Raw genomic sequence first — 7,500 nt, 5'->3', positions numbered from 1 at the left:
GCTATCTCAAACCTAATTTGTGCAACATGTTAATTTATATATTCTGTAAGCGTTTGAAGGAGTCATCCGCCCTCCGATTAAGCTGCTGGCGGAAGTTAATGAAGTTAGTGGTTTCTTGGAGTATGCTTCCTTAGAAGTGGTAGAGTTCAGATCAAAGGAGCATGTTTAATAGTTTCACCAAGAATTTGAAGACTGGAATATGCCTTCTCTCTCTCTCTCTCTCTCTCTCTCTCTCTCTGTAATAATGTTTGTTTCTCTCTCTCTCTCTCTCTGTGTAATATACTTTTGTCCCCCCCCCCCCCCCCCCTCTCTCTCTCTCTCTCTCTCCCCCAATGAAAATCACCGGGCAAACGAGAACATATCTCCCGTAATGTCTTCTTATTTTTCCGTCTATTTGAGCGGTTATTATCTGACACTTGGCTTTTGTTAGCAAAACTCGGTCTTTACTGCTCCTCATCCTCGTCCTTATCCGTTTCTTTTTAGTTCTTCCCTTCGTCAGAGTCCATTATATGCCAAAAAAGACCGGATTTATCAATTCAAAACCTTCCGGTAAAGTGACGTGAGAGTGGCCCTCATGTAGGAACCCCATAAGGTCCGGAATGCTTTGCGAACTCTTGTTTTTGCTTTTATTTACTCATTAACGTCGTTCCGGGACGATTTTCTCCGAGGAAAATATCGGTGAAATCAAAAGAAGGACGATCAAAGGAAGTTGAACCGCGGATGAATCGAGTCGGATGACTTTTTTGGGGGATTTTCCCCGAGGGTCTTTACGAGAGAGAGAGAGAGAGAGAGAGAGAGAAGAGAGAGAGAGAGAGAGAGAGAGAGAGAGACGAGAGAGAGAGCGAGAGAGAGAGAGACTTTGAAGGTGCTCAGATCACAGGCGGAATTGTAGCTTCGTTATTATTTTGGAAGATTTCGCTTTTTTTCGTATAATAGAAGGGTGTCCATGCATGTATGTATGTATATATATATATATATATATATATATATATATATATATATATATATATATATATATATATATATATATATATATATATATATATATATATATATATATATATATATATATATATATATATATATATATATATATATTATAAGCAACTAGTTTAGAATACAAATGAGCCTGTATCCGTGCCTGTATCCTTACGAACGGAAATTGTAATCGAGATAAGATGGTACGTATTCAATAACGAACTTTTTTTTTATTATTATTATTTATTTTGCACATCTATACGAAGTACATGTATTCCTATCTCGTATTTCAAAGTAATTTTCAGTAACGACATTCGGCCTAAAAGCACCAAGTCCATTGAAATTTCTGCCAATAGAATGTTTCCTATTCGCTCGCTGAATACCAACTATATTTACGTAATGCTCTCTCTCTCTCTCTCTCTCTCTCTCTTCTCTCTCTCTCTCTCGTCTCTCTCTCTCTCTTTCTCTCTCAGTCGTTGTTATATAAAATATCAGTTTTATGGAAGTAGGTCACCCCACCCCGTGATACTCATCATGACGATCCTCTTACTCTTAAGGGGAATTCATAAAAGTTTCCCAGTGATATCTCGGTCTTATTGGAATCCCGCGTTGACAAGTTGAAGTTGATGTTTAGCTTAGAATAAGTCCCGGATTTACCCAACCCTATATCTTCAGTAAGTGTTAAAAGTCATTAAAGTTTGGACGTTTTGAAATTGATACCTTCATGTCTCATGGCTGATTTAGATTATTAAATATCATCTCATCTGTGTTATAAGTCTCGATTGAATTTAATTTCCATTTGGTACTTCTCATGGAGAGTTGTGTCTTTTATCTTATGGTATAATAATAATAATAATATAATAATAATAATAATAATAATAATAATAATAATAATAATATAATAATAATAATAATGAAGAAGAAGATATCTCCAGTGCTCGATCCTCTTTCTCGATCTGAGATTGGGAAGAATCAAGCAGGTTCTCTATAGCTCTCTTTGATATATTATTTCTTCTATATATCTGCATTTACACCACTGTGGATTTCTTCACCAATTTTCGGCAAGAAACACCAGCTACCTTGCACCAACCTGAAAGAGTGATAGAAAACGATCAGGCAAAGATCCTCTGGGACTATGGTATCAGAACAGATAGGGTGATACCTTGCAAATAGACCAGTCCGTGACGTTGATTGACAAAATCAAAAAGAAAATATCACTCATTGATGTCGCAATACCATGGGACACCAGAGTTGAAGAGAAAGAAAGGGAAAAAATGGGTAAGTATCAAGACCTGAAAATAGAAATAAGAAGGATATGGGATATGCCAGTGGAAATTGTACCCATAATCATAGGAACACTAGGCACGATCTCAAGATCCCTGAAAAGGAATCTGGAAAAAACTAGAGGCAGAAGTAGCTCCAGGACTCATGCAGAAGAGTGTGATCCTAGAAACGGCGCACATAGTAAGAAAAGTGATGGACTCCTAAGGAGGTAGGATGCAACCCGGAAACCTCACACTATAAATGCCACCCAGTCGAATTGGAGAACTGTGATAGACCAAAAAAAAAAAAAAAAAAAAAAAAAAAAAAAGAAAAAAAAAAAAAAGAAAAAAAAAAAAAAAAATAATAATTAATAATAATAATAATAAAATAATAATAATAATAATAATAATAATAATTATTATTATTATTATTGTTATTATTATTATTAAAAATTTATTATTATTATTATTACAGATGATAATGCTATGTAATATATGCTGGTGTGAGTAAAGTGCTTTGTAATGAAAATCCCCAGTAATGTAATTAATACAATTTATTATTATTACTCAGAAATATCGCTGAGCCTGAGAAGCGAACTGTAACGAAACTATAAAAAATATATATATATAAAATCTACTCCCTTAATTCTGCCATTCTTTTTAACGGTGTTTGCCTAAAAGAGGGTCTTCTACCAAATTACTATTAATTTTTTATTGTTATTTTATTATTGGTTATTATTATTATTATTATTATTATTATTATTATTATTATTATTATTATTATTATTTTATTATTATTAAAGAGAATAATACTATGAAATATACAATGGTGTGAGTAATCTTTTTTATAATAAAAATCCCGAGTAATGTAATTAATATAATTTATTTATTTATTTATTTATTTATTTATTTATTTATTTATTTATTTATTTATTATTTATTTATTATTATTATTATTATTATTATTATTATTATTATTATTATTATTATTATTATTATTATTATTATTATTATTACACATTTGTAATAGATTACACTTGGAAGCTATGCTAATGTGGCCTTTCGGCTTTTTATCCTTAGGATGCAATAGCTAATATACATATTGAAATGAATATTCCTGTTTACATTAACGATAAGCAGTAGGAGCAATTTATTGCCTTTTATTAAAATATAAATAACGAAATGGAAAATATTTCAATCAATATTTGTGTCGGGCCCGTTTAAAAAAAAGTGTTTTAAATTAATTACACATTTAATATTCATAGTTGGATGCGTTTTAATGAATATATTCCCATTAATTTTATATTCGCTGAAATTATTACGCATGGTTATACGTGGATAATCCTGCTTTTTGAATATCAAAGAACGAAAATGCTTATTTTGGGACTCGCGTATTTTATGAAATTTGAACCCTGACAATTCTCTCTGTTGTAATACATGAGAATTTTGATGGATACTTATTAATAAACGCGTCAGTTCTTTTGCAATAAAAATTTGAATTAAGGAAGGCGATACATGAAATACTTTTTCAGTGACTAAGAGTGATAAAGAGGTTATAGGTATTATTATTATTTTTTTATTTTTTTATTTTTTTGCTCTATCACAGTCCTCTAATTCGACTGGGTGGTATTTATAATGTGCGGATTCCGGGTTGCATTCTGCCTCCTTAGGAGTCCATCACTTTTTTTACTATATGCGCCGTTTCTAGGATCACACTCTTCTGCATGAGTTCTGGAGCTACTTCAGCCTCTAGTTTTTCCAGTTTCTTTTTCAGGGATCTTGGGATCGTGCCTAGTGTTCCTATGATTATGGGTACAATTTCCACTGGCATATCCCATATCCTTCTTATTTCTATTTTCAGGTCTTGATACTTATCCATTTTTCCCTTTCTTTCTCTTCAACTCTGGTGTCCCATGGTATTGCGACATCAATGAGTGATACTTTCTTCTTGATTTTGTCAATCAACGTCACGACTGGTCTATTTGCACGTATCACCCTATCTGTTCTGATACCATAGTCCCAGAGGATCTTTGCCTGATCGTTTTCTATCACTCCTTCAGGTTGGTGTTCGTACCACTTATTACTGCAAGGTAGCTGGTGTTTCTTGCACAGGCTCCAGTGGAGGGCTTTTGCTACTGAATCATACCTCTTTTTGTACTGGTTCTGTGCAAGTGCCAGACATTCGCTTGCTATGTGGTTTATGGTTTCATTTTTCGTATTGCACTTCCTACATATGGGAGAGATGTTATTTCCATCCATCTTTCTTTGAACATATCTGGTTCTTAGGGCCTGATCTTATGCCACTGATATTATTCCTTCAGTTTCCTTCTTTAGCTCTCCCCTCAGTAGCCATTGCCACGTGTCATCGCTGGCTAGTTCTTTAGTCTGTCTCATGTATTGTCCGTGCATTGGTTTGTTATGCCATTCCTCTGTTCTGCTTGTCTCTCTCCTGTCTCTGTACATTTCTGGGTCTTTGACTACTTTTATCAATCCTTCTTCCCATGCAATCTTGAGCTACTCGTCTTCACTGGTTTTCAGATATTGCCCCAGTGCTCTGTTCTCGATGTTGACGCATTCCTCTATACTTAGTAGTCCTCTCCCTCCTTCCTTTCGTGTTATGTATAGTCTGTCCGTATTTGCTCTTGGGTGTAGTGCTTTGTGCATTGTCATATGTTTCCTGGTTTTTTCTGATCTATGCTGCGGAGTTCGCGCCTTCGTCCATTCCACTATTCCTGTGCTGTATCTGATTACTGGCACTGCCCATGTGTTTATGGCTTTTATCATATTTCGCCATTGAGTTTTGACTTGAGTATCGCCTTGAGTCTCTGCATATATTCTTTCTTGATCGTGTCCTTCATCTCTTGGTGTTTTATATCCCCTCCTTCCATTATTCCCAGGTATTTGTATCCTGTCTCGTCTATGTGTTTGATGTTGCTCCCATCTGGTAGCTTTATCCGTTCAGTTCTCGTTACTTTTTTTGCCTTTTTGTATGTTTGACTAAGGCGCATTTTTTCTTTATTCCAAACTCCATCCTGATGTCCCCAGATGCAATCCTTACAGTCTGGATTAGCGTATCTATTTCTTTGATGCTCTTACTATACAGCTTGATGTCATCCATGAGCATCAGATGGTTGATTCTGTTGCCTCTTTTCTTGAGTTGGTACCCGGCATCCATCTTCTGTAGTACTTTTGTCATGGGAATCATGGCTACTACGAAGAGTAGTGGGGACAGTGAGTCGCCCTGGAAGATCCCTCTCCTGATATTAACCTCTGCTAGTCTTATTCCAGAGCTTGTAAGTATTGTATTCCAGTTGCGCATTGTATTTTTTGAGGAGGAAGCTGATGGTGTTTTCCTCTGCCCCATATATTTTCAGGCATTCTATTAGCCATGTGTGTGGATTATCATGTCGAAGGCTTTCTTATAGTCTATCCATGCCATGCTTGTTTAGTTTGTTTTCCTTCTCCTACTGTTCTTCATTACCATTTTGTCTATCAGGAGCTGGTCTTTTGTGCCCTACACTTCCTTCTGCAGCCTTTCTGTTGGTGGAGATGGTGTTTTGTCTCCTCTAGGTAGTTGTATAGCCTTTCACTGATGATACCTGTTAGTAACTTCCACTTATTATTATTATTATTATTATTATTATTATTTATTATTATTATTATTATTATTATTATTATTATTGTTGTTTGTTGTTGTTATTGTTGTCGTCGTCGTTCTTTGTGGGTATTACTAGCAAACATTTTTATTTTGTAAATCTCATTTTTCTGCAAATTATTTGATCCAAATGATTATGATGATAATATATTTCCTAAATCGTGCTGCCACAAAATCGTCATAAATAATGTGACCTTAACTCTTAAAGGCTATTTTATACGGAGCAAGTAGAGAGGCAAGTAGCCTGCTTTCATTTTTGAAAAGCTAGTAGTTATGGAAAGTGTAGTTTATAAGCAGCTGAGTCGGAGAGGAAGACGTCAAGACGACCAAGTATATACGTGCTCTCACACTGACTGGCCAAGCATGTGTCAAGTAGCTTATCAGCATGAGGGGGTGGTGGAGGGGAGGGAAGGCCCCAAAAATAGAACTGCGGGCTATTAACTTGCCTTTACCTCTCAGCTTGCCTGTCAAGCTGCTAATTACTTAACTTGCCTAATTAAGAAAGACAAGTATATCTTCTTGCACACGGCAAGTAACTTGTAAGAAGATTACTCGCATACTTGATCTGCCTTTCTACTTGTCAAAGAACCTTTAAGACTTCAAAATTTAGCTGGTTACGTCCATAGTTCAAATTTTCATTTCCTATACTTTTCATGGGAAATATTAAAATATTAAATCACAGATTTGAATCTGAAACTGTCATTGAAAAAATCTGTGAATTCTGAAAGAGTTGGAAAATGCTTCAGATAATTCATGCTGGGTTCTATGTTGTTTAGATGGGAATTTCGTGTTGTTGTTGTTGTTGGAGTAATGAGGGTTTAGACAGTCGGAATATTGTATTGTTAAGTTTTCAAGTTACGATGGGGGGGGTATATATATATATATATATATATATATATATATATATATATATATATATTTATATATATATATATATATATATTATATATATATATATATATATATATATATATAATATATATATATATATAATTGAACACGAACACAGGAGAATATATACTTTTACAGAAGAGAAGAATTGTGAATTTAAGATAAGAGTCGAATAACACGAATCATGGGATACAGCAAACAGCGAAATATCAGCGTGTAAAGATAAACAGCCTCTGGCAGCTTCCATTGAAGAACATTTAGGAAATTTAAATCTAGATAACCATAAATCATTTTTCAAAATGTTCTTTGTAAACGTGTACATTTTTTCTGCAGAAATATATGAATATTTACATTTATAAAATATTAACAAAACAATATCAGAAAAATCCGATTACCTGAAAGATATATATATATATATATATATATATATATATATATATATATTATATATATATATATATATATATGTGTGTGTGTGTGTGTGTGTGTGTGTGTATTCAAAAATATTTGTAAGTAGTGTTTAAAAGATGTATATAAGTATCACTTTAAAAGATTTATAAATATTACTTTGAAAATTGTTTTAAATATTACTTGAAAGCTTTTCATCAGCATTACTTAAAAGATATTCGTAGTTTTTACTTGATTACAAGTATCTTCACCTTCCATTTTTCTCAGGTAAACTTCGTGGATGAGTGTTAAGATCGAGGATGGTGC

The 7,500-nt window shown here is 33.8% G+C and overlaps 1 pseudogene; it reads left to right on the top strand.

Moving 5' to 3' along the window:
- The first annotated feature begins 7,461 nt into the window (after positions 1-7,461).
- The window catches only part of LOC135212923 (PDF receptor-like), a 267,896-nt pseudogene continuing 267,857 nt past the window's right edge, over positions 7,462-7,500 (top strand).

Source organism: Macrobrachium nipponense, chromosome 42 (genome assembly GCF_015104395.2).
Source record: "Macrobrachium nipponense isolate FS-2020 chromosome 42, ASM1510439v2, whole genome shotgun sequence".
Taxonomy (NCBI): Eukaryota; Metazoa; Arthropoda; class Malacostraca; order Decapoda; family Palaemonidae; genus Macrobrachium; species Macrobrachium nipponense.
This window is presented reverse-complemented; position numbering and strand designations above follow the sequence as displayed.